Raw genomic sequence first — 25,773 nt, forward strand, 5'->3', positions numbered from 1 at the left:
TGGCTCCCTTTGCCTGCACAACAAGATTACCATAAATTAAGCGGAAACAAGGCAACGTTGGCCTCGAACGGCCCTGATTTGAGCCCTAGAGAGATTCAGAGGGTCCCTGAATTAAAACCGGCAACACGATCCAATCATATACAGGGTGAACGTGGCGGAAAGGGGTGAAACGACCCCCTCGTGTGCCATCCCTTTTATCGTTGTTAATTCAGCTTTCCGCACGCGATTATTATCGTTTCTGCTTCGCAGAATGGATGGTCGGCTAAAATACGATAATTTGCGTACTTTTAGCTACATTTTAGTAAAAAAATCCACCCTGTAGCTCTTACACAACGAAAGTTATGACCTGTCAAACTAGACAGTGTTTTTTTTTGGTTTTGACTTAGTGTCACTTTGACGTTTCTCCCCTTGGCGCTATCACTACAAATTTTTCCGGACAAGCTCTACAGGGTGGTCTAGTAAAGCATTCTTTTAGCTACATTTTGGTAAAAAAATCCACCCTGTAGCTCACACACAACCAAAGTTATGACCTGTCAAACTAGACAGTGCTTGTCATGGTTTTGGCTTAGTGTCACTTTGACGTTTCTCCCTCTGGCGCTGTCACTACAAATTTTTCCGGGCAAGCTGTACAGGGTGGTCTAGTAAAGCATTGTTTTAGCTACATTTTGATAAAAAAATCCACCCTGTAGCTGTCACACAACCAAAGTTATGACCTGTCAAACTAGACAGTGTTTTTTTTGGTTTTGACTTAGTGTCACTTTGACGTTTCTCCCTCTGGCGCTGTCACTACAAATTTTTCCGGACAAGCTGTACAGGGTGGTCAAATAAAGCATTCTTTTGGCTACATTTTGGTAAAAAAATCCACCCTGTAGCTCACATACAACCAAAGTTATGACCTGTCAAAGTGAAGTGAGCACTTTTTGTCCCTCTTTTGATGTTTCACCCTGTATGTCCCTAAGTTTAGTTAGTGTAACTGCTTCAGGCGGCCATTTTGATTTTTGACAGTTGTCAAATGTCAATTTTCCTGTCAGAAATGACAGCGTCAAAGCTGTCAAACGTCAAAATCTAACAAAATCAGGACATTTCAATCCGAAATGTTCTGTACGATTGCTTAGTAAGTTTGGGCTGTCAAAACGGTCATTTTGAACGTCAAACTGTCAGAATTGTCAATTTTGACAACTGTCATTGTCAACTGTCACCTGTCAAACGTCAAAATTGACCATTTTGTCTGTCAAACTGGATGGATGTTGTGGCAAAGCATTGAATCAATTGAACAATCAGTGTAACTGCTTCAGGCGGCCATTTTGGTTTTTGACAGTTCGGAAATGTCAATTTTTTCTGTCAGAAATGTCAGTGTCTTTTGACAGTTCTCAAATGTCAATTTTCCTGTCAGAAATGACAGTGTCAAAGCTGTCAAATGTCAAAATCGAAAAAAAACCAGAAAATTTCACTTCAAATTGTTCTGCGCCACTGCTTTGCTAGTTTAGGCTGTCAAAATCGTCATTTTTCCTGTCAAACTGTCAGAACTGTCAATTTTGACACATGTCAACGTCAACTGTCATCTGTCAAACGTCAAAATCGAACAAAATCAGGGAATTTCACTTCAAATTGTTCTGTGCCACTGGTTTGTTAGTTTAGGCTGTCAAAATCGTCATTTTTAACGTCAAACTGTCAGAATTGTCAATTTTGACATCTGTCAACGTCGACTGTCATCTGTCAAAAGTCAAAATTGCCCATTTTGACAGTGTCAAAGCTGTCAAACGTCAAAAAGGAATAAAATCAGGAAATTTCTCTCCGAAATGTTCTGTACGTGTGTTTAGTTAGTTTGGGCTGTCAAAAGGGTCATTTTTCCTGTCAAACTGTCAGAATTGTCAATTTTGACATCTGTCAACGTCCACTGTCACCTGTCATACGTCAAAATCGAACAAAATCAGGGAATTTCACTTCAAATTGTTCTGTGCCACTGGTTTGTTAGTTTAGGCTGTCAAAATCGTTATTTTGAACGTCATACTGTCAGAATTGTCAATTTTGACAACTGTCAACGTCGACTGTCATCTGTCAAAAGTCAAAATTGCCCATTTTGACAGTGTCAAAGCTGTCAAACGTCAAAAAGGAATAAAATCAGGAAATTTCTCTCCGAAATGTTCTGTACGTGTGTTTAGTTAGTTTGGGCTGTCAAAACGGTCATTTTTCCTGTCAAACTGTCAGAATTGTCAATTTTGACATCTGTCAACGTCCACTGTCACCTGTCAAACGTCAAAATCGAACTAAATCAGGAAATTTCACTTTGCTTTGTTCTGTGCCACTGCTTTGTTAGTTTAGGCTGTCAAAATCGTCATTTTTACTGTCAAACTGTCAGAATTGTCAATTTTGACACCTGTCAACGTCCACTGTCATCTATCAAGACTGTCAACTGTCAAAACCACGCAAAATTGGGGAGTTTTAGCGCGAAATGTGCCTGCGCGACTGCTTCCACCAACGTGGGGAGGTTTACGGAGTTTGGGCCTTAATATCTCAAAAACGGTGCGTCGCATCGAAAATTGTCTAACTTGCGAAAAGTTCCGCGAAGGGCCGTAGAGTCACGTGACCGAATTTCAAAACTCTCCCTCTCCTCTTCGAGGAGTTATGAGCGAAAACGTGACTGTAGCTCCACTAAGTGGTTTTTCAGCTAAAATGAGTGAAATTTTAAAAATTTCCAACTCCTGCCCTGTACTAGACAAGCGAATGAAATTTTTACGGGAGCTAGCAGGATGATTCCAGAATGTACCAAAAAAATTTCATTAAAATATTTTGAAAAACAGGGCCGTAATCGCAAAAATTCCGAGAGCACGTCTGGTAGTTTGCTTGGTTGGTTTCAATCGCCTGTAACTCGGTTATTTGAAAGTTTATCTAAAAAATTATTTGACAGGTAATGAACTGGGCTGTCACGTGACGTTGACTGGAGTGGTTTAAGTTGAGGCGTTTGGCCGCTAGGGGGCGTCAAAGTTACCGGTTGCCCGGACTGTCTTCTGGGCCCTTGGGGCGTTGGTTCACACTTGGGGCCGGTACGGCCCTGTTTCCCGAGGGATTTCAGTGAAATTTTTACCAAATATTCGCAAAGGTTGGAGGAAGTTACGGTAAAAATTTCAGCTTCCTAACCCAACTAGTTTGGGAGGAATTAATTTTCAAAAAAAAAAAATTTAAATTTTTCTGGCATGAATCAACAGTTTCGTAAACGCCGCCATCATCAGCCGCCCGAAGGAAAGTAAACAGAAGAGTGCGCCCCCAGCTGGTGCGCAACGTTGCGGCATCGAGCGGGCCACGAACGCTAAGGCCCCGTACACACTGATCAGTATTGGCGGGCCGTAAGTTGAGTGTGAACGGTGCTTTAGTGAAAAACCACGTGATCGGGCCGTAAACTGTCACTTACCACCCGCAGGATTAACGGGAACAAGGCGGTAAGTCAGCTGTTTCTGCCCTGGCGATTTTTTAGGTTAGTTTCTTAATTTTTAACCGTTTTTTGGTGTCAATTTTCCAATTTTAGCGGCCAAAATAAAACTTTTAGAGGATTACTCACTTTGACAGCGATTTTCTCCCAGACTGTACCCGATTTTTTAGTGTTTTTTCATGTCATTAGATAGGAAATTTAGTGAGGATTCCAAAAATGTGCTTAAAAATGCGATTCGGGCACTCTAAGTGGGTTTTACAAACGATTTTGTAGCAGACTGTCCTTTAAATTGTCATTCTTGCACTTCAAACTTTGACAGCGTTTTTCTCCCAGACTGTACTCGATTTTTTAATGTTTTTTTCCGGTTATTGGATAGGAAATTTAATGAGGATTCCAAAAATGTGCTTAAAAATGCGATTCGGGCACTCTAAGTGGGTTTTACAAACGATTTTATTCCAGACTGTTCTTTAAATTGTCATTCTTGCACTTCAAACTTTGACAGCAATTTTCAACCAGACTGTACTCGATTTTTTAGTGTTTTTTCTGGTTATTGGATAGGAAATTTAATGAGGATTCCAAAAATGTGCTTAAAAACTCGATTCGGACACTCTAAGTGGGTTTTACGGAAGATTTTATCCCAGACTGTCTTTTAAATTGTCATTTTTGCACTTCAAACTTTGACAGCGATTTTCTCCCAGACTGTACTCGATTTTTTCGTGTTTTTTTCTGGTTATTGGATAGGAAATTTAATGAGGATTCCAAAAATGTGCTTAAAAATGCAATTCGGACACTCTAAGTGGGTTTTACGGACGATTTTCTACCAGACTGTCCTTTAAATTGTCATTCTTGCACTTCAAACTTTGACAGCGATTTTCTCCCAGACTGTACCCGATTTTTTAGTGTTTTTTCTGGTTATTGGATAGAAAATTTAATGAGGATTCCAAAAATGTGCTTAAAAACGCGATTCGGGCACTCTAAGTGGGTTTTGCGGACGATTTTATCCCAGACTGTCCTTTAAATTGTCATTCTTGCACTTCAAACTTTGACAGCGATTTTCTCCCAGACTGTACCCGATTTTTTAGTGTTTTTTCTGGTTATTAGATAGAAAATTTAATGAGGATTCCAAAAATGTGCTTAAAAACCTGATTCGGACACTCTAAGTGGGTTTTACGTACGATTTTCTACCAGACTGTTCTTTAAATTGTCATTTTTGCACTTCAAACTTTGACAGCGTTTTTCTCCCAGACTGTACCCGATTTTTTAGTGTTTTTTCTGGTTATTGGATAGAAAATTTAATGAGGATTCCAAAAATGTGCTTAAAAACGCGATTCGGGCACTCTAAGTGGGTTTTGCGGACGATTTTATCCCAGACTGTCCTTTAAATTGTCATTCTTGCACTTCAAACTTTGACAGCGATTTTCTCCCAGACTGTACCCGATTTTTTAGTGTTTTTTCTGGTTATTAGATAGAAAATTTAATGAGGATTCCAAAAATGTGCTTAAAAACCTGATTCGGACACTCTAAGTGGGTTTTACGTACGATTTTCTACCAGACTGTTCTTTAAATTGTCATTTTTGCACTTCAAACTTTGACAGCGTTTTTCTCCCAGACTGTACTCGATTTTTTAGTGTTTTTTTCCGGTTATTGGATAGGAAATTTAATGAGGATTCCAAAAATGTGCTTAAAAATGCGATTCGGGCACTCTAAGTGGGTTTTACGGACGATTTTATCCCAGGCTGTCCTTTGAAACTGTCATTTTTGCTCTTCAAACTTAAAAACCTTGCATGACCTTGAAAATCAAAAAAAAAAGCTCACGTGACCTTTGAACACCGTCATCTGTCAGTCAATGACGTTTCGATTACGATCTGTCAATGTCCAGTGGAAATTTCATTCAAATCGGTGCAATACCAAGGCTGTGATGGGCAAAAATGTATCTTGGTGTCTTGGACTGACTTTGGCGCCCTCTAGCGGCCTTACCGGTCAACCTATCGCGGTTGTTCAAACGTCATTTAACAGCCCTGACTGTCCCCTACAAATTCCTTAATAACGCATTTTTCGTGAAATTGAGAAATAACGGAGTTATTGACGATTTTGCGTCCTGAACTTATGGTCCTTCGAACCGGGTGATTTGTTTTTTTAATTTTCCTAGCCAAATTATTGGTTTTACGGCCAAAACTCACAGAAAGTAAAAGGTGCGTCTAGTCTTGCTCTACCTAACCTGATAATTTCAAGTCGATATCTCTCACCGTTTTGCAGATATTGTTTGGAGCAACTTTGGCGCCCTCTAGCGGCCTTACCGGTCAACCTACCGCGGTCGTTCAAACGTCATTTAACAGCCCTGACCGTCCCCTACAAATTTTCTAATTACAAATTTTTAGTAAAAGTTTGAAATAACGGAGTTATTTAAGATTTTGTGTCACCGCGTCCTAGACTTACGGTCCTTCGAGCCGGATTTTTGGTGCACCCACGGGTTTTTGCCCTGTAACTCCTTAAGGAGAGCCTTAAGGGCCAAAACCCTTTAATACAATCTTGTAGAGAATTAAATTTCCTACAACTTCCGTTATTTACACTTTTTTTGTATCTCCTTAAATAACGGAGCTACGCTCCGTCAAAATGAAGTGTGTCTTAAAAAAACCACTTTGGTGCACCGAGTCACTTTTTGCCGTGTAACTCTTTAAGAAGGCCCTTAAGGGCAAAAACCCCTTAAAACAATCTTGTAGAGAATTAAATTTCCTACAACTTCCTTTATATACACTTTTTTTGTATCTCCTCAAATAACGGAGTTGCGCTGCGTCAAAATGGAGTTAGTTTTTGGGTGTCAAAATCGCAAAATTTTCCAATTTTAACCTCAAAAATGGATTCCCCGACCCCGATTTAGTCGAAAACGACCTACAACTCGGTAAAATACCCAAAAATTAGTCCAAAACATGATAAATGTTGAGGCAACATGATAAATTAATGTTTACTCAAGAAAATTTCGGTTTAAATGCACTGAAACTGGTTTAAACACGATTTCTACCAATTCCTACATGATTCAAGTGTTTTACTGGAGTTTTGTAATGTTTCAACATGATAAATGTTGCCTTTCAACCGGATAAATTATCATGTTTACTTAGAAAAACAGGTTTGGTGCACCCACGGGTTTTTGCCCTGTAACTCCTTAAGGAGGCCCTTAAGGGCCAAAACCCTTTAATACAATCTTGTAGAGAATTAAATTTCCTACAACTTCTTTATTTACGCTTTTTTTGTATCTCCTCAAATAACGGAGCTGGGCTCCGTCAAAATGGAGTTGTCTTAAAAAAACCACTTTGGTGCACCCAGTCACTTTTTTGCCGTGTAACTCCTTAAGGAGGCCCTTAAAAGCAAAAGTCCCTTAATACAATCTTTTAGAGAATTAAATTTTCTACAACTTCCTTTATTTACACTTTTTTTGTATCTCCTTAAATAACGGAGCTGCGCTCCGTCAAAATGGAGTAAGTTGAGAAAAATCAGTTTTGAGACACTTTTAAGGAATTTCCTCTACCTGAGTTGGTTTAATGGTTTCAATTGCGAAATTTACTACAAAAAAGCCGTTTTATTATGAATGGTAGTGGATAGCGAAAACCCTAAATCACCCCCTCACCTCCCTTGGAAAAGGGACCAAAAAATCTACCTGCGATCTTTGGGAACCAAATTTCAGGGTTTACATTTGTTTAGGGGCAATTTTGATGCAGGGCGATCAAAAGAGGACACTTTGGGCTACAAAACGGTAAAAAATGCAACCCTGTAACTCTAGAAATAACCGAGTTATGGGCGATCAAAGTGGATCAAGTTTTCCGACACTTACGCAGTGACTCTCGTTTGGTTTTTGGTTGGTTTTTCGGTAAAACGGACTGTACCGTTGAATTCCCCGTCCCCGAATTAGTCGAAAATGACCCGTCACTTAGTTGTTTACGTCAAATTTCAGATTTGCCGCAAGGGTGACCCTACGGCAGAACCCTACGGCAAATTAGAGAACCCCTACGGCAAAATGCAAACTTTTTGATAAACGCACGAGTGAGGGGTGGTTCTTTACTAATTTGGGGACGGGGAATTCAATGGTCTTGTCCGTTTTTGCTTATCTGCTTCGCAAGTCTAGTTTTCGTCCAGTTTTCCGGCCTGGGTAAGAGATAGCGCCAATCTGACAGCGGGAATGAATTCCCCGGCCCCAAATTAGTCGAAAACGAGTGGTCACTCAATATATTTTGTTCGACAGCGCCAAAATGACCCTACGGCAAATTGGAGGACCCTTACGGCAAAATTGCGGCAAAATGAAAACTTTCTGATAAAAGCACGAGTGAGGGATGGTTTTCTACTAAATCGAGGACGGGGAATTCAATGGTGCAGTCCGTTTTTGCGTATCTGCTACGCAAGTCTAGTTTTTGTCCAGTTTTCCGACCTGGGTAAGAGATAGCACCAATCTGACAGCGTGAATGAATTCCCCGACCCCAAATTAGTCGAAAACGAGTGGTCACTCAATATAGTTAGTTTGACTGCGTGAAAATGACCCTACGGCAAATTAGAGGACCCCTACGGCAAAATTGCGGCAAAATGCAAACTTTCTGATATAATCTCGAGTGAGGGGTGGTTTTTTACTAAATCGGGGACGGGGAATTTAATGGTGCAGTCCATTTTCACGTATCTCCTAAAAAAATATGATTAAACCCAGATTTCTCGGCGTGTGAAAGAGATAGCAAAAAACCGAAAACGGGAATGAATTCCCCGTCCCTAAATTAGTCAAAATGATTCAAAAAAACACTTTAAAACAATTTGCAAATTACCCAAAATGTATTAGTTAATGTCACTCAGATGCAGGTTGAAACCGATTAAATACTTCCGGCAACATGGCGGCAAATTATGGCCAATTACCTGTAGTGTTCAATGGGAAATTTGTTTTGTATGGTGGAAGGTGTAAACTGATCTGAAAAGTTGAAAAAATCACTTATTTTTACAGTTTTTGGTGGTTGAGAGTGTGATTTGTTCTTTTTTCTAAAGTAAGTGGTGTCCTGGAACGGCAAAATCGTCATAACTCACAGTCTAAACGACCTAAAATGTTGATTTTTGCTGGAGTGGTAGCTCAGACTGTGAGGAAGGTGCAGAAAAAAAATCAACTCGATCCGACTTAGTACAGGGCCGTAGCAGCCCTGGAAAGTTGAGAAAAACTGATATACTCAAAAAACACTGTCCTGGAACGGCAAAATCGTCATAACTCACAGTCTAAACGACCAAAATTGTTGATTTTTGGTGGAGTGGTAGCTCAGACTGTGAGGAACGTGCAGAAAAAAAATCAGCTTGATCCGACTTAGCACAGGGCCGTAGCAGCCCTGGAAATTTGAAAAAAACTGATAAACTCAAAAAACACTGTCCTGGAACGGCAAAATCGTCATAACTCACAGTCTAAACGACCTAAATCGTTGATTTTTGGTGGAGTGGTAGTTCAGACTGTGAGGAAAGTGCAGAAAAAAAAATCAGCTCGATCCGACTTAGTACAGGGCCGTAGAAGCCCTGGAAACGTGAGAGAAACTGATAAACTCAAAAAACACTGTCCTGGAACGGCAAAATTGACATAACTCACAGTCTAAACGACCTGAATTATTGATTTTTGGTGGAGTGGTAGCTCATACTGTGAGGAAAGTGCAGAAAAAAAATCAGCTCGATCCGACTTAGTACAGGGCCGTAGCAGCCCTGGAAATTTGAAAAAAACTGATAAACTCAAAAAACACTGTCCTGGAACGGCAAAATTGTCATAACTCACAGTCTAAACCACCTAAATTGTTGATTTTTGGTGGAGCGGTAGCTCAGACTGTGAGGAATGTTCAGAAAAAAAATCAGGTTGATCCGACTTAGTACAGGGCCGTAGAAGCCCTGGAAACGTGAGAGAAACTGATAAACTCAAAAAACACTGTCCTGGAACGGCAAAATTGACATAACTCACAGTCTAAACGACCTGAATTATTGATTTTTGGTGGAGTGGTAGCTCATACTGTGAGGAAAGTGCAGAAAAAAAATCAGCTCGATCCGACTTAGTACAGGGCCGTAGCAGCCCTGGAAACGTGAGAAAAACTGATAAACTCAAAAAACATTGTCCTGGAATGGCAAAAACGTCATAACTCACAGTCTAAACGACCTGAAATGATGATTTTTGGTGGAGTGGTAGCTCAGACTGTGAGGAACGTGCATAAAAAAAATCAGCTTGATCCGACTTAGCACAGGGCCGTAGCAGCCCTGGAAATTTGAAAAAAACTGATAAACTCAAAAAACACTGTCCTGGAACGGCAAAATTGTCATAACTCACAGTCTAAACCACCTAAATTGTTGATTTTTGGTGGAGTGGTAGCTCAAACTGTGAGGATTGTGCAGAAAAAAAATCAGCTCGATCCGACTTAGTACAGGGCCGTAGAAGCCCTGGAAACGTGAGAGAAACTGATAAACTCAAAAAACACTGTCCCGGAACGGCAAAAACGTCATAACTCACGTTCTAAACTCCTTAGAAGGTTGATTTTTGGTGTCAACATAGCTTAGACTGTACAGTATGTTTGGTAAAAAAATCAAGTCTGTAGGACTTAAGGCAGGGTCGTATCAGGCCTGGAAAGTTGAGAAAAACTGATAAACTCAAAAAACACTGTCCCGGAACGGCAAAAACGTCATAACTCACATTCTAAACCACGTAGAAGGTTGATTTTTGGTCTCAAGGTAGCTTAGACTGTACAGTATGTTTGGTAAAAAAATCAAGTCTGTAGGACTTAAGGCAGGGTCGTATCAGGCCTGGAAAGTTGAGAAAAACTGATAAACTCAAAAAACACTGTCCCGGAACGGCAAAAACGTCATAACTCACATTCTAAACGTCGTAGAAAGTTGATTTTTTTTGTGTCCACCCTGTATCGTATGCTCTTTACATTCTAAACGCTTTCGCAGCCAAATTTGTGCTGTGAAACGGTTATTTCGATTGAAATTCGTCTCGTTTCAATGCAAATCAAATGAAACGTGCTTCCGGTGGTATACAGAGTGTTGCCGCTTTGCCTGAACGAATAATTACCGTTAGAAAACTATTTTTTTCAGTGTAAACAGGTCTTTTATTGTTTTCTAAACGATTTCGGGTGAATCGCACGTTTTTACCGACTTTTTGATCGTTTTTTTTGGGTTATGCGCCCGGACTAACCAATCAGGTTAGTTTGATGGGGAAAATGCATTTTTTCGGTGTTTTTTTAGTCGAGTGCACTGAATCGGGATATGCGTAGGACTAATTGCTTCCCGACCGTATTAATTGGAACAAGGTCAGGACGATTCGGAGGCCTTTTGGTTTTGTAATTAGCCTGCTTGGTTCTAGTTCAGTTTTTGTTTTTCTACGCCCCTGCCTTAAGTCCTAGAGATTTGATTTTTTTACCAAACACTCTGCACAGTCTAAGCTACCTTGACACCAAAAATCAACATTCTACGTGGTTTAGAATGTGAGTTATGACGTTTTTGCCGTTCCAGGACAGTGTTTCTGAGTTTATCAGTTTTTCTCAACTTTCCAGGCCTGATACGGCCCTGCCTTAAGTCCTAGAGACTTGATTTTTTTACCAAACACTCTGCCCAGTCTAAGCTACGTTGACACCAAAAATCAACCTTCTAAGGCGTTTAGAACGTGAGTTATGACGATTTTGCCGTTCCAGGACAGTGTTTTTGAGTTTATCTGGACAAAAACTAGACTTGCGTAGCAGATACGCAAAAATGGACTGCACCATTGAATTCCCCGTCCCCGATTTAGTAAAAAACCACCCCTCACTCGAGCTTTTATTGGAAAATTTGCAATTTGCCGCAATTTTGCCGTAGGGGTCCTCTAATTTGCCGTAGGGTCATTTTCACGTTGTCAAACTAACTATATTGAGTGACCACTCGTTTTTGACTAATTTGGGGTCGGGGAATTCATTCCCGCTGTCAGATTGGCGCTATCTCTTACCCAGGCCGGAAAACTGGGAAAAAACTAGACTTGCGTAGCAGATACGCTAAAACGGACCAGACCATTAAATTCCCCGTCCCCGATTTAGTAAAAAACCACCCCTCACTCGTGCGTTTATCAAAAAGTTTGCATTTTGCCGCAATTTTGCCGTAGGGGTCCTCTAATTTGCCGTAGGGTTCTGCCGTAGGGTCACCCTTGCGGCAAATCTGAAATTTGACGTAAACAACTAAGTGACGGGTCATTTTCGGCTAATTCGGGGACGGGGAATTCAACGGTACAGTCCGTTTTACCGAAAAACCAACCAAAAACCAAACGAGAGTCACTGCGTAAGTGTCGGAAAACTTGATCCACTTTGATCGCCCATAACTCGGTTATTTCTAGAGTTACAGGGTTGCATTTTTTACCGTTTTGTAGCCCAAAGTGTCCTCTTTTGATCGCTCTGTATCAAAATTGCCCCCAAACAAACGTAACCCCTGAAATTTGGTACCCAAAGATCGCAGGTAGATTTTTTGGCACCTTTTTCAAGGGAAGTGAGGGGGTGATTTAGGGTTTTCGCTATCCACTACCATTCATAACAAATGGGCTTTTTTGTAGTAAATTACGCAATTGAAACCATTAAATATCCCTTTAAACCGACTCAGGTAGAGGAAATTCCTTAAAAATGTCACAAAACTGATTTTTCCCAACTAACTCCATTTTGACGGAGCGCAGCTCCGTCATTTAAGGAGATACAAAAAAAGCGTAAATAAAGGAAGTTGTAGGAAATTTAATTCTCTACAAGATTGTATTAAGGGACTTTTGCTTTTAAGGGTCTCCTTAAGGAGTTACAGGGCAAAAAGTGACTGGGTGCACCAAAGTGGTTTTGTAAGACCAACTTCATTTTGACGGAGCGTAGCTCCGTTATTTAAAAAGATACAAAAAAAGCGTAAAGAAAGGAAGTTGTAGGAAATTTAATTCTCTACAAGATTGTTTTAAAGGGTTTTGGCCCTTAAGGGTCTCCTTAAGGAGTTACAGGGCAAAAACCCAGTGGGTGCACCAAACCTGTTTTTCTAAGTAAACATGATAATTTATCCGGTTGAAAGGCAACATTTATCATGTTGAAACATTACAAAACTTCAGTAAAACACTTGAATCATGTAGGAATTGGTAGGAATCGTGTTTAAACCAGTTTCAGTGCATTTAAACCGAAATTTACTTGAGTAAACATTAATTTATCATGTTGCCTCAACATTTATCATGTTTTGGACTAATTTTTGGGTATTTTTTGAGTTGTAGGTCGTTTTCGACTAAATCGGGGTCGGGGAATTCATTTTTGAGGTTAAAAATTGAAAAAAGCTAGTTTTTTAAAACTTTTTTTTTTTTTTTTTTTTTTTGTCCAAAAATATCTCGGAAACGGTAGAAGAAATTAGAGAACCGAGTTAACTAGAGACCTGATTTTTTTACCAAATATACCGTACAGTCTAAGCTAACTTGACACCAAAAATCAACTTTCTCCAACGTTTAGACTGTGAGTTATGACGATTTTGCCGTTCCAGGACAGTGTTTTTTGAGTTTATCAGTTTTTCTCAACTTTCCAGGGCTGCTACGGCCCTGTACTAAGTCGGATCGAGCTGATTTTTTTTCTGCACTTTCCTCACAGTCTAAGCTACCACTCCAGCAAAAATCAATATTTTAGGTCGTTTAGACTGTGAGTTATGACGTTTTTGCCGTTCCAGGACAGTGTTTTTTGAGTTTATCAGTTTCTCTCAACTTTCCAGGGCTGCTACGGCCCTGTACTAAGTCCGATCGGCCTGATTTTTTTTCTACACATTCCTCACAGTCTGAGCTACCACTCCAGCAAAAATCAACAATTTAGGTCGTTTAGACTGTGAGTTATGACGATTTTTCCGTTCCAGGACAGTGTTTTTTGAGTTTATCAGTTTCTCTCAACTTTCCAGGGCTGTTACGGCCCTGTACTAAGTCGGATCGAGCTGATTTTTTTCCTACACATTCCTCACAGTCTGAGCTACCACTCCAGCAAAAATCAACATTTTAGGTCGTTTAGACTGTGAGTTATGACGTTTTTGCCGTTCCAGGACAGTGTTTTTTGAGTTTATCAGTTTCTCTCAAATTTCCAGGGCTGCTACGGCCCTGTACTAAGTCGGATCGACCTGATTTTTTTTCTGCACTTTCCTCACAGTCTGAGCTACCACTCCAGCAAAAATCAACATTTTAGGTCGTTTAGACTGTGAGTTATGACGTTTTTGCCGTTCCAGGACAGTGTTTTTTGAGTTTATCAGTTTCTCTCAACTTTCCAGGGCTGCTACGGCCCTGTACTAAGTCGGATCAAGCTGATTTTTTTTCTGCACAATCCTTACAGTCTGAGCTACCACTCCAGCAAAAATCAACATTTTAGGTCGTTTAGACTGTGAGTTATGACGATTTTGCCGTTCCAGGACAGTGTTTTTTGAGTTTATCAGTTTCTCTCAACTTTCCAGGGCTGCTACGGCCCTGTACTAAGTCGGATCAAGCTGATTTTTTTTCTGCACAATCCTCACAGTCTGAGCTACCACTCCAGCAAAAATCAACAATTTAGGTTGTTTAGACTGTGAGTTATGACGATTTTGCCGTTCCAGGACAGTGTTTTTTGAGTTTATCAGTTTCTTTCAAGTTTCCAGGGCTGCTACGGCCCTGTACTAAGTCGGATCGAGCTGATTTTTTTTCTGCACATTCCTCACAGTCTGAGCTACCACTCCAGCAAAAATCAACCATTTAGGTCGTTTAGACTGTGAGTTATGACGATTTTGCCGTTCCAGGACAGTGTTTTTTGAGTTTATCAGTTTCTCTCAACTTTCCAGGGCTGCTACGGCCCTGTACTAAGTCGGATCAAGCTGATTTTTTTTCTGCACATTCCTCACAGTATGAGCTACCACTCCAGCAAAAATCAACAATTTAGGTCGTTTAGACTGTGAGTTATGACGATTTTGCCGTTCCAGGACAGTGTTTTTTGAGTTTATCAGTTTCCCTCAACTTTCCAGGGCTGCTACGGCCCTGTACTAAGTCGGATCAAGCTGATTTTTTTTCTGCACATTCCTCACAGTATGAGCTACCACTCCAGCAAAAATCAACAATTTAGGTCGTTTAGACTGTGAGTTATGACGATTTTGCCGTTCCAGGACAGTGTTTTTTGAGTTTATCAGTTTCCCTCAACTTTCCAGGGCTGCTACGGCCCTGTACTAAGTCGGATCAAGCTGATTTTTTTTCTGCACCTTCCCCACAGTCTGAGCTACCACTCCAGCAAAAATCAACAATTTAGGTCGTTTAGACTGTGAGTTATGACGATTTTGCCGTTCCAGGACAGTGTTTTTTGAGTTTATCAGTTTCTCTCAACTTTCCAGGGCTGCTACGGCCCTGTACTAAGTACGATCAAGCTGATTTTTTTTCTGCACCTTCCTCACAGTCTGAGCTACCACTCCAGCAAAAATCAACCATTTAGGTCGTTTAGACTGTGAGTTATGACGATTTTGCCGTTCCCGGACAGTGTTTTTTAAGTTTATCAGTTTTTCTCAACTTTCCAGGGCTGCTACGGCCCTGTACTAAGTCGGATCGAGCTGATTTTTTTTCTGCACTTTCCTCACAGTCTGAGCTACCGCTCCAGCAAAAATCAACAATTTAGGTCGTTTAGACTGTGAGTTATGACGATTTTGCCGTTCCAGGACAGTGTTTTTTGAGTTTATCAGTTTCCCTCAACTTTCCAGGGCTGCTACGGCCCTGTACTAAGTCGGATCAAGCTGATTTTTTTTCTGCACCTTCCCCACAGTCTGAGCTACCACTCCAGCAAAAATCAACAATTTAGGTCGTTTAGACTGTGAGTTATGACGATTTTGCCGTTCCCGGACAGTGTTTTTTAAGTTTATCAGTTTTTCTCAACTTTCCAGGGCTGCTACGGCCCTGTACTAAGTCGGATCGAGCTGATTTTTTTTCTGCACTTTCCTCACAGTCTGAGCTACCGCTCCAGCAAAAATCAACAATTTAGGTCGTTTAGACTGTGAGTTATGACGATTTTGCCGTTCCAGGACAGTGTTTTTTGAGTTTATCAGTTTCCCTCAACTTTCCAGGGCTGCTACGGCCCTGTACTAAGTCGGATCAAGCTGATTTTTTTTCTGCACCTTCCCCACAGTCTGAGCTACCACTCCAGCAAAAATCAACAATTTAGGTCGTTTAGACTGTGAGTTATGACGATTTTGCCGTTCCCGGACAGTGTTTTTTAAGTTTATCAGTTTTTCTCAACTTTCCAGGGCTGCTACGGCCCTGTGCTAAGTCGGATCGAGCTGATTTTTTTTCTGCACTTTCCTCACAGTCTGAGCTACCGCTCCAGCAAAAATCAACAATTTAGGTCGTTTAGACTGTGAGTTATGACGATTTTGCCGTTCCAGGACACCACTTACTTTAGGAAATCGGGCAAATTTCCCTGTCAACCTGTAAAAACTGCGTTAAAAAGCGTTTTTTTTCAGCTTTTCAGTGAATTTACGACAAATTTAGTCTACGAGCAATCAAATCCAAATATTCCCACGCCGTATCCCAGTTTGTTTACGTTGGAAGCCATTTAACACAAACAATGGAATTCAACCGTTTCTAGTAAATTAAATAATTTTTTTTTTGAAGAAAATGTCAGTTGGGTTTACATCCTAAAGCCTGCCCTGTGTCCAGAAAAAATTTCACTAAAATATCTGCAAAAACAGGGCCGTAACGAGGGAAAAACCAAATTGGTGGACTGAAACTGAAGTTTTGAGGAAAGTGAAGTTTGAAAATTATTTTCTCAAAAACTACTCAACTTAGAAACGTGATTTTTTTCTTGTAGCAAGCCTTAGGCCTGCCCTGTATACAAAAAAAATTTCACTAAAATATCTGGAAAAACAGGGCCGTAATGACTAGAAATCCAAGTTGGTGTTTCCAGGACTCAAAAACAAAAGTTCAGTCATCTTTTGATCGTACATAACTCACTTATTTGACACTTTTACGATTTTCCTGTCATTTGACAGTTTATAGAGGACACTCTGGGCTACAAATTTAGTTATGTGACGTTTCGTCGTAACTGTCAAAATAACCGAGTTACGGGCTGTCAAAGTGACGGAAAGTGAATTTTTGACACAAATTAGTGCGTTGAAGGCTTTGACGTGGAATAACTCGCTTATTTGACACTTTTTTCGATTTTCCTGTCATTTGACAGTTTATAGAGGACACTCCGCGCTACAAATTTAGTTATATGACACTTTGCCGTAACTGTCAAAATAACCGAGTTACGGGCTGTCAAAATGACGAAATGAGTGCATTGCAGGATTTGACGTGGAATAACTCACTTATTTGACACTTTTACGATTTTCCTGTCATTTGACAATTTATAGAGGACACACCGGGCTACAAATTTAGTGAAGTGACATTTTGCCGTAACTGTCAAAATAACCGAGTTACGGGCTGTCAAAATGACCGGAAAGTGAATTTTTGACACAAATTCGTGCTTTAAAAGCTTAGACGTGGAATAACTCGCTTATTTGACACTTTTAGGATTTTCCTGTCATTTGACAGTTTAAAGAGGACACTCCGGGCTACAAATTTAGTGAAGTGAGATTTTGCCGTAACTGTCAAAATAACCGAGTTACGGGCTGTCAAAATGACCGAAAGTGAATTTTTGACACAAATTCGTGCTTTAAGGGCTTTGACGTGGAATAACTCGCTTATTTGACACTTTTACGATTTTTCTGTTATTTGACAGTTTATAGAGTACTTTCCGGGCTACAAATTTAGTTATGTGACACTTTGCCGTAACTGTCAAAATAACCGAGTTACGGGCTGTCAAAATGACCGGAAAGTTAATTTTTGACACAAATTAGTGCGTTAAAGGCTTTGACGTGGAATAACTCACTTATTTGACACTTTTAGGATTTTCCTGTCATTTGACAGTTTAGAGAGGACACTCCGGGCTACAAATTTAGTAAAGTGACATTTTGTCGTAACTGTCAAAATAACCGAGTTACGGGCTGTCAAATTGACGAAAAGTGAATTTTTGACACAAATTAGTGCGTTGAAGGCTTTGACGTGGAATAACTCACTTATTTGACACTTTTAGGATTTTCCTGTCATTTGACAGTTTATAGAGAACACTCTGGGCTACAAATTTAGTAAAGTTACATTTTGCCGTAACTGTCAAAATAACCGAGTTACGGGCTGTCAAAGTGACCGAAAGTGAATTTTTGACACAAATTCGTGCTTTAAGGGCTTTGACGTGGAATAACTCGCTTATTTGACACTTTAAGGATTTTCCTGTCATGTGACAGTTTATAGAGGACACTCCGGGCTACAAATTTAGTAAAGTGACATTTTGCCGTACCTGTCAAAATAACCGAGTTACGGGCGGTCAAAAGGTAACAAGTAAGTTTGCAACGCTCTAAACACGTTTCACCCTGTAACTCCCTTGTTTGACAGCCAAAATGTTCGAAAAAATTCCCCTAAATACTACAGGGTGTACCGAGTAACCGACCCAAAAACGAAGCAAATCCGCTACAAACCCTCTTCAGGAGAATTTTTTCAATACGTCGCTGCAGATGGGCGAAAAAACCCATTTTGACCATTCCGTTTGTTCTGGCCCCATTGTGTCCCACATAACCTTACAAATCGTTGAATTTAGGGTTTCTAGGGTCGCAGAAATCGAATCTGGGCATCAAAACCACTCAGGCAGATGTTTTCACACCCTTATCCAATATTCACCCTCCCCTCACCCCCTTTGAGGGGGGGTGATGGTTTTTTAGGCCATTTTGGGGCCATTTTGATGGTTTTTTTCTGGTTTTTTTCACTGTTTCTGGTTGTTTTCAGGCTGTTTTGTGTATTTTACTAAGAAACACGAAGAAACATCTGCTCTTTCGGTTATTAAAATTTGTTTTTTTAACGTTTATGGTATAGGCCAGATGTGGGGGGAATTATTATGATTTTACCGCTTCAATTCGACCGAAACGGTCTGTTTTGTGTCGTTTTTTCGGTGTTTTCTGGCTTATTTACCCTGAAAACACTCAAATTACCCAAAAAATCACTTGGAAAATGAAAAAAAAATCAATATTTTCCCTTCCATTGATTTTCCTGAGGAAAATCATTAATGGGGAAGGAATTATTGATTTTCCTGGGCAATTTAAGGGACAAAACTGCCTTTCCAGTGAATCGATACTACTTTCCCTTCCTGGGGAAGGGGAGGGAGTTGAAAATTTCCCCCAAAGAGGGCGCTGTGCACTAAAAATTGGTTGGCTGGAAGGAAGGGGAAAAAAGGGTGGTTTTCAACCCCTTACACTAAGTTGTACAAGAAAAATTTTTGGAGAGCTTACAGGGTGGTCGAAAGAGCACTTTTCAGGCTACAAATCGGTAAAAAGAACCACCCTGTAGCTCATCAAATAACCGAGTTACAGGGTGATCAAAATTGACTAATTTTTTGACATTTACTGCCTTTGTCACTTTCGACGCCATTTTGTTTTTACTGTCAAATTTATATGGTACTGTACAAATTGGTCAAAAGAGCACTTTTCAGGTTACAAATCGGTAAAAAGAACCACCCTGTAGCTCATCAAATAACCGAGTTACAGGGTGATCAAAATTGACTAATTTTTTGGGAATTTACTGTCTGTCATTTTAGACGCCATTTTGTTTTTACTGTCAAATTTAGATGGTGCTGTACAGGGTGGTCAAAAGAGCACTTTTCAGGCTACAAATCGGTAAAAAAAAACACCCTGTAGCTCATCAAATAACCGAGTTACAGGGTGATCAAAATTTACTAATTTCATGAAATTTACTGCCTTTGTCACTTTCGACGCCATTTTGTTTTTACTGTCAAATTTAGTTGGTACTTTACAGAGTGGTCAAAAGAGCACTTTCTGGGCTACGAATCGGTAAAAAGAACCACCTTGTAGCTCATCAAATAACCGAGTTACAGGGTGATCAAAATTGACTAATTTTTTGGGAATTTACTGTCTGTCATTTTAGACGCCATTTTGTTTTTACTGTCAAATTTAGTTGGTACTGTACAGGGTGGTCAAAAGAGCACTTTTCAGGCTACAAATCGGTAAAAAAAACCACCCTGTAGCTCATTAAATAACCGAGTTACAGGGTGATCAAAATTTACTAATTTTTTGACATTTACTGCCTTTGACACTTTCGTCGCCATTTTGTTTTTACTGTCAAATTTAGTTGACACTGTACAGGGTGGTCAAAAGAGCACTTTCTAGGCTACAAATCGGTAAAAAAAACCACCCTGTAGCTCATCAAATAACCGAGTTACAGGGTGATCAAAATTGACTCATTTTTTGAAGTTTACTGCCTTTGTCACTTTCGTCGCCATTTTGTTTTTACTGTCAAATTTAGTTGGTACTGTACAGGGTGGTCAAAAGAGCACTTTTCAGGCTACAAATCGGTAAAAAAAACCACCCTGTAGCTCATCAAATAACCGAGTTACAGGGTGATCAAAATTGACTAATTTTTTGACATTTACTGCCTTTGACACTTTCGTCGCCATTTTGTTTTTACTGTCAAATTTAGTTGACACTGTACAGGGTGGTCAAAAGAGCACTTTCTAGGCTACAAATCGGTAAAAAAAACCACCCTGTAGCTCATCAAATAACCGAGTTACAGGGTGATCAAAATTGACTAATTTTTTGACATTTACTGCCTTTGACACTTTCGTCGCCATTTTGTTTTTACTGTCAAATTTAGTTGGTACTGTACAGGGTGGTCAAAAGAGCACTTTCTGGGCTACAAATCGGTAAAAAAAACCACCCTGTAGTTCATCAAATAACCGAGTTACAGGGTGATCAAAATTAACTAATTTTTTGGGAATTTACTGTCTGTCATTTTAGACGCCATTTTGTTTTTACTGTCAAATTTAGTTGGTACTATACAGGGTGGTCAAAAGAGCACTTTTCAGGCTACAAATCGGTAAAAAAAACCACCCTGTAGCTCATCAAATAACCGAGTTACAGGGTGATCAAAATTAACTAATTTTTTGGGAATTTACTGTCTGTCATTTTAGACGCCATTTTGTTTTTACTGTCAAATTTAGTTGGAACTCTACAGGGTGGTCAAAAGAGCACTTTTCAGGCTACAAATCGGTAAAAAAAACCACCCTGTAGCTTGTCAAATAACCGAGTTACAGGGTGATCAAAATTTACTCATTTCATGAAATTTACTGCCTTTGACACTTTCGTCGCCATTTTGTTTTTAGTGTCAAATTTAGCTGGTACTATACAGGGTGGTCAAAAGAGCACTTTCTGGGCTACAAATCGGTAAAAAAAACCACCCTGTAGCTCATCAAATAACCGAGTTACAGGGTGATCAAAGTTGGAAGACCAACTTTTAGGAGATTTACTGTCTTTGTCACTTTGACAGCGCTTTTCTACCTGACTGTACCTAATTTTTGAGTGTTTTTTTTAGGTTATTGGATAGGAAATTTAATGAGGATTCCAAAAATGTGCTTAAAAACGTGATTCGGTGATTCTAAGTAGGTTTTACAGGTGATTTTGTAACTTACTGTACTTTTAAACTGCGTTTCTGGAAGTTCAAATTTTGACAGCGCTTTTCTACCTAACTGTACCGAATTTTTGAGTGTTTTTTTAGGTTATTGGATAGGAAATTTAATGAGGATTCCAAAAATGTGCTTAAAAACGTGATTCGGTGATTCTAAGTAGGTTTTACAGGTGATTTTGTAACTTACTGTACTTTTAAACTGCGTTTCTGGAAGTTCAAATTTTGACAGCGCTTTTCTACCTAACTGTACCGAATTTTTGAGTGTTTTTTTAGGTTATTGGATAGGAAATTTAATGAGGATTCCAAAAATGTACTTAAAAACGTGATTAAGTGATTCTAAGTAGGTTTTACAGGCGATTTTGTCACTTACTGTATTTTAAAAGTGCGTTTCTGGAAGTTTAAGTTTTGACAGCGCTTTTCTTTCTGACTGTACTGAATTTTTTAGTGTTTTTCTATGTCATTGGATAGGAAATTTAATGAGGATTCCAAAAATGTGCTTAAAAACACGATTTGGTGATTCTAAGTAGGTTTTACAGGCGATTTTGTCCCTGACTGTCCTTGTGGGTGGTAAGTGGTTCAGACCGTTTACCGCCCCTGGGGGCGGTTCCACCGAACCGATTTAGGTCTAAATTTCTGTGAGGACTTCTCAAGGTTCAGTCTTCCACTTCCAAGAGGCCGGTTGAAAAAGTCGCAAAAAAAATTTTTTGCCACCCCTTGCCGCCCCCGGGGGCGGTTTTTGCTCCGGCCACTATAAAACCACCCCAATTTAGACAGGCACACCAAATTTCAGCTTGATCAGACCTTTGGTTCTAAAGTTATGGGCAAATCAAGCAAACTACTTTTGGTGTCCACCCTGTAACTTAAGGGAAAACCACCAAAAAACCATTTTTCCCCACTCCGTTTAGAAAAATGCCTTTTTTAGCTCACCGAGCCTAATTAATTATTTAATTCAAACTCATTTTAGCCCAAAAAGGGCAAAATTGGGGTAATCGATCACTTTTAAGGGATTATTCCTTAAGACAAGAGCTATTGAGGGCAACAAAAGGAAATTCCGAGTGTTTTCCAGTTTCTTTGGGGTTTTTCGCGGCAATTTCCACGTCTGCGACAGCTCGGGCGTTTAATTTAACCGAAAATCGAAAAAAAAATAAAAAAAATGGGTCCAAAATGCTTTTTTCTCTGCTTTCCTGTCACTTTCCACGATAAAACCGCCATTTTTAATTGACTCGTTCGGGAAAACTGGAATTTTACTGACTTTTCACATAAAATGGGGGAAACCCAACATTTTTGCACTCTTGCAATTTTTTCGTAACTCTCACCGTTTCCGAGTTATTTCCTATCAATTAGTTTGAAATTTTCTGGCAAAACAGTAGTTTGAAATTTGGACACCCTGTAACTCGGTTATTTTTGCGAGTTCAGAAAGGTTGAACCACTCAAAAAAACCGTTTTGAGCTCCTCTTTTCAGTGGTGTTGAGGAAAAAATTCTATCTAGTAACCTTCATACAGGGTGGCCCAAAGAAGGAAATTGTTAGAATTTTGTTGCCCCCCCTGTATAGTGGGAGCAAAAACTGACCTTCAAACTTACAGGGTTGGATTCACCAGTTTGTTACGAACATTTTTGCTCTCTTTCAGTTTTTTTGTAACTCTAACCGTTTTTGAGATATTTGCCAAAAACTAATCTGATGCGCTTTTAATGGGAAATTTGTACTCTCCCGCACAAAATCGCACGTAAAACCCACTTAGAGTGACCCAATCACGTTTTTAAGCACATTTTTGGAATCCCCATTAAATTTACTATCCAATGACATAAAAAAATAACCAAAAATTCGGTACAGTCAGGGAGAAAAATGGTGTCAAAGTTTAAACTGTCATGAAACCCAGTTTCAAAGTACAGTCAGTGAGAAAATCGCCAGTAAAACCCATTTAGAGAGCCCGAATCGGGTTTTTAAGCACATTTTTGGAATCCCCATTAAATTTTCTATCCAATGACATAAAAAAACACTAAAAAATTAGGTACAATCAGATAGAAAAATTGTGTCAAAGTTTAAACTGTCAGGAAACCCAGTTTTAAAGTACAGTCAGTGAGAAAAACGCACGTAAAACCCACTTAGAGTAACCTAATCACGTTTTTAAGCACATTTTTGGAATCCTCATTAAATTTCCTATCCAATGACATAAAAAAATATTAAAAAATTCGGTACAGTCAGGGAGAAAAACGGTGTCATAGTTTAAACTGTCAGGAAACCCAGTTTTAAAGTACAGTCAGTGAAAAAATCGCACGAAAAACCCACTTAGAGTGAGCAAATCATGTTTTTAAGTACATTTTTGGAATCCTCATTAAATTTCCTATCCAATGACATGGAAAAACGCTAAAAAATTCGGTACAGTCAGGGAGAAAAACGGTGTCAAATTTTAAACTGTCAAGAAACCCAGTTTCAAAGTACAGTCAGTGAGAAAATCGCACGTAAAACCCATTTAGAGTGCCCGAATCGGGTTTTTAAGCACATTTTTGGAATCCCCATTAAATTTCCTATCCAACGACATAGAAAAACACTAAAAAATTCGGTACAGTCAGGGAGAAAAACGGTGTCAAAATTTAAACTGTCAAGAAACCCAGTTTCAAAGTACAGTAAGTGAGAAAATTGCACGAAAAACCCACTTAGAGTAACCAAATCACGTTTTTAAGCACATTTTTGGAATCCTCATTAAATTTCCTATCCAACGACATAGAAAAACACTAAAAAATTCGGTACAGTTAGGGAGAAAAACGGTGTCAAAGTTTAAACTGTCAGGAAACCCAGTTTTAAAGTACAGTCAGTGAGAAAATCGCACGTAAAACCCACTTAGAGTGACCTAATCACGTTTTTAAGCACATTTTTGGAATTGTCATTAAATTTCCTATCCAATGACATAGAAAAACGCTAAAAAATTCGGTACAGTCAGGAAGAAAAACGGTGTCAAAGTTTAAACTGTCAAGAAACCCAGTTTCAAAGTACAGTAAGTGAAAAAATCGCACGTAAAACCCATTTAGAGTGACCAAATCACGTTTTTAAGCACATTTTTGGAATCCCCATTAAATTTCCTATCCAATGACATGGAAAAACGCTAAAAAATTCGGTACAGTTAGGGAGAAAAACGGTGTCAAAGTTTAAACTGTCAGGAAACCCAGTTTTAAAGTACAGTCAGTGAGAAAATCGCACGTAAAACCCACTTAGAGTGACCTAATCACGTTTTTAAGCACATTTTTGGAATTGTCATTAAATTTCCTATCCAATGACATAGAAAAATAATAAAAAATTCGGTACAGTCAGGGAGAAAAACGGTGTCAAAGTTTAAACTGTCAGGAAACCCAGTTTCAAAGTACAGTCAGTGAGAAAATCGCACGTAAAACCCATTTAGAGTGCCCGAATCGGGTTTTTAAGCACATTTTTGGAATCCCCATTAAATTTCCTATCCAACGACATAGAAAAACACTAAAAAATTCGGTACAGTCAGGGAGAAAAACGGTGTCAAAATTTAAACTGTCAAGAAACCCAGTTTCAAAGTACAGTAAGTGAGAAAATCGCACGAAAAACCCACTTAGAGTAACCAAATCACGTTTTTAAGCACATTTTTGGAATCCTCATTAAATTTCTTATCCAATGACATAAAAAACACTAAAAAATTAGGTACACTCAGATAGAAAAATTGTGTCAAAGTTTAAACTGTCAGGAAACCCAGTTTCAAAGTACAGTAAGTGAGAAAATGGCACGTAAAACCCATTTAGAGTGCCCTAATCGGGTTTTTAAGCACATTTTTGGAATCCTCATTAAATTTCCTATCCAATGACATGGAAAAACGCTAAAAAATTGGGTACAGTCAGGGAGAAAAACGGTGTCAAAGTTTAAACTGTCAGGAAACCCAGTTTCAAAGTACAATCAGTGAGAAAATCGCACGTAAAACCCACTTAGAGTGACCGAATCACGTTTTTAAGCACATTTTTGGAATCCCCATTAAATTTCCTATCCAATGACATAGAAAAACACTAAAAAATCAGTACAGTCAGAGAGAAAAACGGTGTCAAAGTTTAAACTGTCAAGAAACCCAGTTTTAAAGTACAGTCAGTGAGAAAATCGCACGTAAAACGCACTTAGAGTGACCAAATCACGTTTTTAATCACATTTTTGGAATCCCCATTAAATTTCCTATCCAATGACATAGAAAAACACTAAAAAATTCGGTACAGTCAGGGAGAAAAACGGTGTCAAAATTTAAATCCTCTCAATTACAGAAAATTTCAGTAAAAAAAAACGAGAATTGTCCAATCATTCAATATAAGCCGACAAGCCCTCCAAAATGGGCCAATTAATTAATTAAAAGTTAATTTCAGACCGATTTAGACTTAATTTACCGCCCATTTATCGGAAACCTGGTAACTGAGCAGTTTCCGGTAATTTCGCCCCTAGCAAAGAAATCATAAATTTGTTTCAGCGCCCCCTAGCGGCGTTTCGGTGAAGTTTTGATAAAGTTTTACAGCATTTTCGGAAAGCTTGTTGTTTCGGCTATCGATCACTAAAAAAGCATTTTTATCGTATCTCATCAAATAAGGGAGTTATTGAGGGTTAAAGTAAATTGGGGTTGATTTTTCTGGGGAGGGGCCAAACGAAAATTCTCACCCCATTTACTGGGAAACTGTAGCTTTTACAGTGAAAATGCATAGAAGACTAAAGTTCCAGCTGGGGGGGATCTAGCAGTCCTGAAAATTTCATTAAAATATCTGGAAGGGTTTTCGAGAAAAGTCCAGAAAACCAAACCCACCCCTTCCAGACAGTTTGCCTTGGAAAGTTTAACGCCCTCTAGCGGCGTTACTGGT

The 25,773-nt window shown here is 39.3% G+C and overlaps 1 protein-coding gene across 2 annotated transcripts in view; it reads left to right on the forward strand.

The window, feature by feature from the left end:
- Positions 1 to 2,910: 2,910 nt before the first annotated feature.
- The window catches only part of LOC145737508 (uncharacterized), a 58,571-nt gene continuing 35,708 nt past the window's right edge, over positions 2,911 to 25,773 (forward strand). Inside the window, exon 1 of one of the 2 annotated variants that reach the window (XM_081992213.1) lies at positions 2,911 to 3,472. The gene's annotated coding sequence lies outside the window, so the exon portion shown is untranslated. The remainder of the gene's footprint in view (positions 3,473 to 25,773) is intronic. The other variant, XM_081992212.1, reaches the window with a different exon arrangement.

Source organism: Ips typographus, linkage group LG14 (genome assembly GCF_016097725.1).
Source record: "Ips typographus isolate SLU linkage group LG14, UJ_Ityp_2.0, whole genome shotgun sequence".
In the NCBI taxonomy this organism is placed as follows: domain Eukaryota; kingdom Metazoa; phylum Arthropoda; class Insecta; order Coleoptera; family Curculionidae; genus Ips; species Ips typographus.